The 7,500-nt window shown below is 55.5% G+C and overlaps 1 protein-coding gene across 9 annotated transcripts in view; it reads right to left on the bottom strand.

The window, feature by feature from the left end:
• Positions 1–7,500, bottom strand: part of LOC125025767 (ETS-like protein pointed) — a 230,399-nt gene that overhangs the window by 55,442 nt on the left and 167,457 nt on the right. The window lies entirely within an intron of this gene.

The raw sequence follows: 7,500 nt of genomic DNA, 5'->3' as shown, positions 1-7,500 counted from the left end.
GTGTGTGTGTGTGTGTGTGTGTGTGTGTGTGTGTGAGCGTGTGTGTGCGTGTGAGCGTGTGTGTGCGTGTGTGTGCGTGTGTGTGCGTGTGTGTGCGTGTGTGTGCGTGTGTGTGTGCGTGTGTGTGTGCGTGTGTGTGTGCGTGTGTGTGTTTGTGTGCGTGTGTGTGTTTGCGTGCGTGCACGTGTGCGTTTGCGTGCGCGTGTGCGTGTGCGTGCGTGTGCACATGTGTTTACGTGTGCGTGTATGGTTCCCTCTAGTCTACCTGGCAGCCGTCCCCTCTCTTTTTCCCTCCCAAGACGAGAATCTTGATAAAGTCTCGAGTTTACCTTTTCTGTGTTCGAATGACAAAACATGGTCAGAATCCACTGCCGCGTTCCTGTTCCATAGAATCGCCATCCCTTCCGCGCCCCTCCCCCCCTGCCCTCCTCTTCCTCCCTTCGGAAACCGTATCTCCGTCAGGAGTCTCCCCCGCATCCTGCCTCAACGGCATCCCTTCCTCCTCCCGCTAGTGGTACCTGCAGTGTCATTAGCATCCCTGCGGCCTCATCCCCCATCAGTAGCATCGTCCCCCTCGCTGGCAGCGCCCCTCCTCCCTTCCCTTCCCGCCTGCGCCCCCATCCTCCTCCCGGGGCACCACTCAGCTGGCCATCAGAGGCGTGTTTGTCATCCGTGCCTCTCGCCCCGCCGGCAGGAGGTCCGAACGCATTCCCTTTTCGCACTCGATTATTTCGATCACGCTTGGCGATTCCTCGGTCAATAAAAAGAATAATTACCACATTCACCCAGCCGAAGTGATCGTCGGCGGACACACTACGCTCTGTGTGATGATGAAGTTTAAATGCCTGTTTACATATTGAGTCTGACCGGGTCTTCTTTTTCCGCCGCTCGCTCGCTCTCTTGCCCGAATCGGCCCGTGATGGAGTTTACGTGTCAGACGGCAGTTGTGGGAACCTTTTTTCAGGCATGTCCGGGCGTTTGATGAATGCTCAGTGCCCGGGAGAGGAGCTACAGTTAACTCATTAACAGGTAGACTCCACAGAAGCCACCGTTCCTCGCTCCTCCTATGGCGGTCTTACGAAGAATGCTAATTATGAACTACAGCTGGTGAAGACCGCGTTCAAACCCATTTCGTATCTTTATAACTGATGAAATGGTGACTGGCGGAGTGTTACGGGGTAAATGTGAAGTAATGATCTATGAAAACGTTTTGGTCTCATTCACAATTTTGCGGCGTGTCGGTAAATATCAGCATATAGAAAATAAACAAAAATAAACAAATGGTATGATTGAATTGAACTGGTACACCGGCACACCCCAACACACTCAAGACTCATAAAACAGGTGAGGAGGTCCTGGCGTCACGCAGCGCACAGCGAACTCATCTTCGTGTGAGTTCGTCAACACTTATGACACATCAACGCCGGGTGATGGAGTGGGGAAAGAGAGGGGGACTCCTCGCCTCGGGCCTGAGTGGGGAAACCCGAGCATGAAGCAACACCTCCGATGAACCCCTCGTACCCCTATTACTCTCCCTAGCATCGGCGCCCTTTGTCTGTTTGTCTTTGTGTCTGTTTCGTCTGTCTGCCTGTATCTCTGCCCGTGTCTGTTTGTCTCCTTGTCTCTGTGTGCCCGTCCGTCTGCCTCTATCTGTCTGTCTACCTGTGTTTCTGTCTCTCTCTCTCACTCTCTCTCTCTCTCTCTCTCTCTCTCTCTCTCTCTCTCTCTCTCTCTCTCTCTCTCTCGCTCTCTCTTGAATCTAGGCCAATCGCACCACGACAAAAGTATCACTGAAACATCAACAGCATCAGACAGTGCAGAAGGGTGTAAGGGAAGGAAGTGGAGGATAGAAGACAGGGGGAGGGGGAGGCGCACGGGGAAATGGGGTGGTGCAAGGAGAGCGAGGAGGGAGGGTGCAAGGAGAGCGAGGGGGAGGGTGTGTGTGCAAGAGAGTTAAGGGAGGAGGGGGGTTGCAAGAGAGTGAGGGGGAGGGGGGTACAAAAGAGTGAGGAGGAGGGGGGGGGGGTTGCGAGAGCGCGAGGGGGCACCACGGCCGGGGTCGTCCCACGGTGCTCTCGCTACCTGCAGTCGAGCCCCTGGAAAAGCACCAATCTGGATGAGCCGAGCGAGCGCGTTTCCCAGTGTGGCACGGAAAGGCTTGGGTCACCGCGGGTCAGAGGGCATGGGAGGGAGGCTGAGGTTGGGAAGGAAGAGAGGGGAGTGGGTGGGGCTGGGATGGGGTGGGGGAAAAGGTAAGAGAAAGAGGTAGAAAGGGGGAGGAGAGTTGGAGGAGAGGGAGAGGGGCTCACGCAAAGGTTGCCAAGAGCAAAAGCGGTAAGGGAGGGAAGCACAAGAAAGAAAAATCCGCAAAACATGACTTATTTGCAACCTGCCATTTCTCCCATCCTTGTCATCGGATGTATCTAGACGTTTCCACAAGCGCAGCGAGTGTACCAGTTGCTGACAGGTACCGGATCCTGCCCACGGTCTCACTCGTATTATTCAACATCTTAACCCGCCCGCTCCGACGCTGCCGATGTCCCGGTCCTGCCGCCCACGCTTCCCCCCAGGTAACTGCTTGGTGTTGGAGGGCCCCCCTGGGCTCCTTAGATCCTGGTGGAAGCCTCGCCTCCCCCGTGGGAGTCAGGAGGCGAGCAGCGGGCCCGCGCTCCCTCGGATACTCCCTCGGGCTCCGGAGGTCCCCCAGGCAGGGGCTCCCACGCAAGGGTCAGGCGGCGGGTCACAGGAACTTTGCCTCGCGCGTACAAGTGGCCGTAGGGGATTCCTCGGATCCTGGCGAGTCGGGCCGCCCGCGACCGTCGCCTTCGCTCGCTCGCAACAACGCTCGCAACGACAATCCAAGCATGCGCAGGCGTTGTCGCTGCCCATGACCCTTGAGAGAGACCCCGGCGGCCGTTGCCGCTACGCCCCTGGTGCTGCTCCTGGTGCCGCGTTAGAATAACAAATTACGGCATTATCACTTCGTACATAACGGGCTTCCGATAGGACTGGTTATTTGCAGCTAATAAAACCTTAGCCAACAGAGTCTTGCATACGAACACCCCTAAAGAACATCCTATTTCCAGTTCTCACTAAGGTAAATAACACATAACAGTTACCTGTTGTCCCCGGGTGTGGTGGCGCAGCCGAGGGGGCTGGTGACGCAGGGCGGCCGCTGGGCATCGCCTCCTCCGCCTGATCCAACCCACTTTTTTGGCTACTTCCTCCCCGCACTCTCCCGTTACCGCCGATACACTTTCTTTGTTTCTCTGCCGGCACGGCTCCGAACTGCTCATCGTCCGACGACTATTCCCGGTCCGAGGTTCGTTTCGTCGCCGTCGTCGCCGCGCCCCGTGACCTGGCCCTGGTCGTTAACCCTCGGGCGTGACGCTCTCTGACATCGTGCAGATCGGGCGCCGCCGAATCCAGAGCCGCTGCGTCCCGGGGATCGGGCGAGGGACGCGATCCCGTCACAAAGTGCGGGGTTGTGTTACGAGAGCGAAATGCGGTCCACGTAGAAGAGGTGTTGGGGCGGGAGGGATGGCTGCCGCCCCTGCTCTGCCCCGCGGCTTGTGGCAGTTTTTACACCCACTTCCTCCCAACTGATTCACTCATTTACCACCATGCTGAGTCTTTGTGAATGACTGCGTTCACTTGATGGTCCGCCATGTTAAACGCCAAATGACGGCCGTATCGGGTTGCCGGCCTGATGACGGACTTGTGTTGGTAACCTGTTATGATACATCACGCTCGCTGCAGCGCGTTCGGCGGAACCTCCATATTACGATCCGGTCGTAATGAGTCCCTATCACATGCTCTCCTCCGCCCTCTCTTGCAAGAATCTTGACGGATTGACCCACGGGTTTGCAATGCAGGGGACTGGCTAAACGAGAGAATACTAAGTGACGAACCACTTCTTACAAAGAAATCGCCCCAAACTCCCGCGGAAGATCCAAGAGCTGATACATCCGCTCTTGGAGTCTACACTGCGCGTAAACATGCATATAAAATGAAACGCTCGACCCTTCTCTCGAGGAGGTCCGGGAACCACCGGAAACGCGCGTGTATTTGTGTGCATGTGCGAGCGCGTGTACGTGTGTGCGTTTGTGTAAATATGTAGTGTGTTCGTGTGTGAACGCCCACGTGTGTGATTTTAATATAATATGTGCTAATATACTTTCACAATTTGCTTTGACTGCATGTGTGCGTCTGCGTGCTTGCGTCCGCCCATATGTATATGTTTCTGCGTTTGTTTCACGAACGTATTGCCACAAGGTGCTGGAAGAGCTGCCGCGTGTTGATGCATGAGAGTGAGTGCACAAGAGTGAGTACGAGATTAAGTGGCATTGAGTGTGCATGAGAGTGAAGCGAGAGTAACCACCATCATGAGAACAATGAGGACAGCGCCACCGGTACACATTGTCATGAGAGAGGCGAGTGTTAGGGACCGTGTTAGGCCTCGCCTCCATGATGGTCTAGTGAGCGATTTATTAGCTAGCCCCCCCCCCCCCTCAACCTCAATCCTGCACTACACTGGGAGGGCTGGAGGATGTGATACAGTGCCACCATGGTGACTAGCATTCCCGCGCTGGTGACCGGCTTTACCGTCACTGTGTCCAGGAATATCTGGGGCTGCTATCTCACGCTTCAAAATTACCAGCGCTGTGCCCAGTACTACTACCATCATACTGACCAACGCTGGTCATCCTCGTCCTTAACAAGGCATCAAGGCGGCCCTCCCCCTCCTGGCCCTGCCCCCACCACACCAGTCAACAGGTGGTGGCTGTATAATAAAAGTTTATCATTCAACTGGCCCCTTACCCCCCCCCCCCCCCACTCAACTCGCCACCGCCCTCTGCCAACAACCACGTCTTTGATGCCAACTAATGCGTGTGCTTCTACGCCCTCGGCCGCCGCAGGAAACCTCTCGCCGGGGAGATCGTCGGGGACACAATATCTCGCCTCTTCCGTGGAAGCGCCAGCGCCTTCGTCAGGGCAGAGGCAACCCAAGCAGCGCAGCCAATCCAGTTCCGATAATCCAGAGGACTTACTGGTAACGCTGTTCTTGGCGTCTTTTCTGGATTTCCTTCTTAAGTCACGCCGTAACCCAACCCGGACCGACGCGTTACATAAAGAGGAATTAACTAGCCATCGCCAGACCACGTCAATAATGGAACCGCCCGCAAGATCGCAGACACGCCTCGCCAACCCTCTCCCCGCCAGCTCGCGAGCTGCCCGAGGGGTAAATTGATACAGCATAATCGTCCAGAACGATAAACAAATTACAAATATCTGCTTACACTGCCACAAGAGGCGGGGCAGAGGAAAAATCGGGGCACCAAGGGGGGCCGTCGGAAATGGGCGCGAAAGGCCGGGCGAGCGAGGCGAAGAATGGCCGCCCACAATAGCCGAATCATCCGCGTCGCATCGAGTGAACACGGATAAAGCGCCGACACAATGAGAAGTTAAAATGGCCGGACTCTGGAAGTTTACACACCCAAAAGGAGGAGATTTAAAACTCGACCGCACAATTGTAGCCCACTTTTGTTGTCGGGCACAAGAAGGAAGCGGAGCTATATGGCGCGAGAGAACGCATAAGGCCCGCGGATGGAGAGGGTGGAAGGAAATTGACTGAGGTGGAAGCGATGGGTTTGGGGGAACAGAAGAGGAAGAGGAGAGGGAGAGAAAGAAAAAAGACAGAGAGGGATAGGCAGAAGGGGAAAGGACACGCGTGAGAAAGGAGGAAATGTCTTGTGAGAAGATGGGCCAAGGATGAGTCTCACAGCGAAGGCTTAGGACAGAATCCAGGCAGCAGAGGCAGAGGTCCGTGGAAATTTCAGCGACAGGACAAAGCGTTCTACATGGGGGTGCACGTCGATCCTTGGGGCTTCCTACACGCAGGTGCTGTCTTGGGCCCTCCAGTCCTACAAACCGGCGTGACCTGCGACCTCCGAGCAAGGGAAGGCGGACACACGCAAGCAAAGTAACAGTGGCGAGGCGGACACACGCAAGCCATACACCGTCCGAGCGGGCGGTCCGAACCTGCCTCGGCACTGATAATATATATCATGGTGCACGGAGGCCTCAGGGGGCATCCTCCCCAGGGCCTCCGCCTGCCCCCTCCACCATTTGGCCACTTTGCGTGGTGGTCGGGCGCTGTGCCCTCTCTCCCTCCCTCCCTCCCACCCTCTTCACTAAGCCCTCCCCCACCCCCCCCAGCGGCCGGATGACACCCATTACCATCGGCTGGTGCCAGATATACGGTAAATCAAACACGTCTCACTCACTGGCGAGGTATACCTGGGTTATATCCAGCAAAGCGTGTGCTCCCTGATCCGCATATTCATCGCATGAGGCAGCCTTCAAACAGAATACCAATCGGTTCTAAAAATAAAAGGCGAAGAGGCGAAGTCGAAGGTAGATCACCGTCGCCGACACAATTCAATCCATCGCGCACGTCATTCCGGACACAAGACATCAAGTCGCACCAGGACAGAATGTGAAGATGTGATGGGCTCGCGTAGGTGAGGATGGAGGGGCGAAGGGAGAATGACACCCTAGATTAAGGGGGGGAGGGAGGCTGCTGGTGAAACATGACCTCCCCTCCGGCCCGGCCACCGGAAGAACCCGTGTGGGAGAAAAAGAAATTAAAGATGGCAAACGAACATCATGAGATGCATGTTTTGGAGCATCAACATGGCGGAGACTTTACCGAATTCGAGGAAAGGAACTGCCGGGACAGTGAAAAACTCTCATCAGATGGATCTCGAAGTCTCACTTTTGCTTCACCAACCAAAATCTGGAAAGAGGCTCAGATCCGTGCTTTTCAAATATTCCTTTCAACTTTCGCCAAAGCCTTTCCACCGCTTATGGACACAGGGTCAAATTTTATATAAAAAGGTTATATCCCGAGCCCTGAAAAAGAGTAAAGGCGATAAGCTCCGCCCCCTGGGGACGGCGGCGGGTTGGGGAGACCGAGTGGGCGGGGCCTAGCTCTCCGGAGCTCCACCCGCCGGAAGTCGAGCTTTTAGTCTATGTTTCTCCCATAAAGACGGCGGTGATGTTTAAAAAAAAATTGGACGAATGTGTACCGACGGCAAATATCATTCGCCACAAGTTTTATCTCCACAAGAAACAGGGTTTACGCGTATCAAAGACGAAAAGGGAATGGCGTGAAGGAGGGAGCGGGGGAGAGGAGGGACGGGGAGGAGGGGCGCGAGCAGGGGACGGCCGGAAGCGGGGGGAGGGGGCAGAGGTTACAGGTAGCGTCCCAGAGGGGAAGGGAGACGGAGGGAGGGCCTGCTTCCATCGTATAATGCAATTTATCTCTCAACTACGCACTTCTCTGATTTTTCCTATTATTCCTACATCGGAGGAAGGGCAGGCTGAGGATGTTCCGTGAGTGACTTCATCTCCCCGAGGTCTCTCTTTTCTTGCAAGAACGCCTCCCCTTAACACTGCGTCGCACAAGACCATTCTCAGATCGGTTCACACAAAGTA

Source organism: Penaeus chinensis, chromosome 5 (assembly GCF_019202785.1).
Source record: "Penaeus chinensis breed Huanghai No. 1 chromosome 5, ASM1920278v2, whole genome shotgun sequence".
NCBI classification, from domain to species: domain Eukaryota; kingdom Metazoa; phylum Arthropoda; class Malacostraca; order Decapoda; family Penaeidae; genus Penaeus; species Penaeus chinensis.
The sequence above is the reverse complement of the archived record's forward strand: the minus strand, read 5'-3'. Positions and strand labels throughout refer to the sequence as shown.